The sequence below is a fragment of the Limulus polyphemus genome, unplaced genomic scaffold (assembly GCF_000517525.1).
Source record: "Limulus polyphemus unplaced genomic scaffold, Limulus_polyphemus-2.1.2 Scaffold89137, whole genome shotgun sequence".
Taxonomy (NCBI): Eukaryota; Metazoa; Arthropoda; class Merostomata; order Xiphosura; family Limulidae; genus Limulus; species Limulus polyphemus.
The window spans coordinates 1-2,906 of NW_013754733.1; the positions used below are offsets into that span (position 1 = coordinate 1).

General features: G+C 34.8%; 1 long non-coding RNA gene across 1 annotated transcript; it reads left to right on the plus strand.

Moving 5' to 3' along the window:
* The first annotated feature begins 413 nt into the window (after positions 1–413).
* On the plus strand, positions 414–2,121 carry LOC111084671. The gene is made up of 3 exons (XR_002609670.1): positions 414–468; positions 914–987; positions 2,012–2,121. It is a non-coding gene; the product is annotated as an uncharacterized LOC111084671 (long non-coding RNA).
* Positions 2,122–2,906: the final 785 nt, after the last annotated feature.

A 2,906-nucleotide genomic window follows, 5' to 3' on the forward strand; every position in this document is an offset into this window, starting at 1 on the left:
AATATACTTGTACTATACATACTTGTTTCTAGTCATGGCAATATACTTGTACTATACATACTGTTTCCAGTCATGGCAATATACTTGTACTATACATACTTGTTTCTAGTCATGGCAATATACTTGTACTATACATACTTGTTTCTAGTCATGGCAATATACTTGTACTATACATACTTGTTTCTAGTCATGGCAATATACTTGTACTATACATACTTGTTTCTAGTCATGGCAATATACTTGTACTATACATACTGTTTCTAGTCATGGCAATATACTTGTACTTGTTTCTAGTCATGGCAATATACTTGTACTTGTTTCTAGTAATGGCAATATACTTGTACTATACATTTTGTGATGTTCAAATATTTTAATGACGACGCTGATTTCACTGGTTTCTTTTTTCCTTTTCCATAGCTTCAGAAATGTCTGTAACAACAAGGGTTCGACGTGGAATCAATGAAGAACGTAAGTCTATTTCGTATTTTTCTCAACTAGAAAACAATAATACTGTTTCTGAGTATAACCTTTTAATATACTTTCTTTCCAAATATTGACTCGCAATCCGCGGGTTCGAAACCGTCACACCAAACATGCTCGCCCTTTCAGCAATGGTGTGTGATAAAGTAACAATCAATCTCGTTATTCGTTGGTAGAAGAATAGCCCAAAAGTTAACTGTGGGTGGTGTTGACCAGCTGCCTTCGCTCAAGTCCATCACTGCAAAATTAGGGATGGTTAGCGCAGGCAGCCCTCGAGTAGCTTTGTGTCAATATCCGAAATAAACCAAATTGAATTAATAAGTGATCTAATTTTTATTAATCTAGCTGAAATAATATATCATAGTGGATAACTTCAAAATAAATTGTTTATTTTATAACATTTTCTTTCAGTTCTACCTTTTTTTTTTTTAAGGTTGCGGGATCAGACCATTAGGTTTAAGGATTATCAGAGGGGGAATAGCAATACCTCATTCTTGGCCGTGGATGGTAAGAATTTATTTATATGTTTTGTTTTAGAGCAAAGCCACATGAGGCTATAAGTTGTATCCATCTCGGGAATAGAAGCCCGGATTTTAGCGATGTAGTTCTGTAAAATTACCGCTGCCCCACCTGGGGACTAAACACTGAGTTAATTTGAATGATGTGTTCAAAGCTTGACTCTCTACTATTTGTTTTGAATTAAGTTATATAGAAATACTTAATGATTTGTAAACCTAACATAGGGAAGTAATAAAACATTATGGAAACATTCAGACGTTACCTTTCAATTTGTTACTTTTTATGATGAAACCGCCACATTATGTAAACGTATCACAGAGTTCGAATCAACATTCAGATGTTAGATTTCAATTTGTTACTTTTTATGATGAAACCGCCACATGATGTAAACGTATCACAGAGTTCGAATCAACATTCAGATGTTACATTTCAATTACGATTTTTACGTTAAAAACAGGAAGACGGGTCGATGGATTTCGGGCAACGGATTTTGAAAAAGTTGTAAAAGAAGCAGCTGTTATTTTAACCAATGAAAGGTAACACATAAAAATTAGAACTGAGGACCAAAACTCGGGACAAGGTTGAGAGATGGATCTGAAAAAGTGATTTTCCACAAAGAAACAAAAGACCATTGCTTGGTTTACTGTTTCTAACGAGTGATACAGATTAACAATCTTAAACAATGGTTTAGATAAGGATCTAACTCTAAGAATAATTTATAATACAGAAAACAGAACCAAAGTTAAGACAGGTTCACAGATTAACCTGTCAAGGTATTTCCAATATCAGTAACACCCTGTCTTCGTTTAAAAAATGTGTGTTATTTTTATTAAACCAAAGTAACTAATATTTCATTACGAACTGTACTCAGAGGTTGGAATGGAATATTTACTGTGGATCCTCATCGTTTTTCTATTTATTTTTAGGCCAGATTATTCCATGTAGGTCCTCACAGTTTCCTTTAATTTTTCGTAATTTTCAGCGTGATCCTCGTATATTTTTCCTTTTTTAGGTCGGAATTTTCGAAGTAAATCCTCAACGTTTCATTTGTGGTGGAACTATTATTAATAAAGGCTCCGTTGTCACTGCCGCCCATTGTCTTGTGACACAGTTTGGAAACAGGTAAGTGCCAAACATCTTCATTCCAAAGTTTAATTTACTACAAATAAATCAAAATACCGTTCTTATATATCAAAACAATTACCAGTATAAACAAGGATTCTAAACCAGCGTTTCCCAAACTATGTTCCGTCCGAGATTGATAGGTGCTCCGTGAGAAAATCATGATTTTAAATTTTAATAAAGTATTTAACACTTTCTGTACGATCATAACTTATTATGAAATATTTTCCTATGTATTAGAATTAGATAATATCGATTTAACATTGAAGAAGAATTATAGAAGATGCCATATCTATTCTACATAATATCTTAGTGGAGATGTTTGTACCTAAAATATATGGTAAGCATGAAAATGTAAAAAAATCATTTGATTACATTAATAAATGAATAACATACATATCTAGAGGGCGCTACGCGCGCAACATACCCTCTACACCAGTGGTTCTCAACGTGGGCCATATGACCCCCAGGGGGCCACACCATGTTTCTAAGGGGCCCGCAGTGAGTTCTGAGTGGTCCACCGAACCTTCACTGCCCGAATAAAATATTTCAACAGCCAAAGCTAGATTCAAACGTGACAGACAGACAGATTTCCACAGATCTGGGAGAATTATATTTTATAGCTTTTTCCACATCTTATCTGGTTGAATCTGGTTTTAGTCAGGTGACTTATTTGCTATCAAAAATGCGTAACTGCCTTGATGTTGTGAGGGGAGGTGATCTTCGCTTATCACTGACCACACTGCAACCGGACATTCAAAAATTTTCAAGTGCTCATCAAGCCC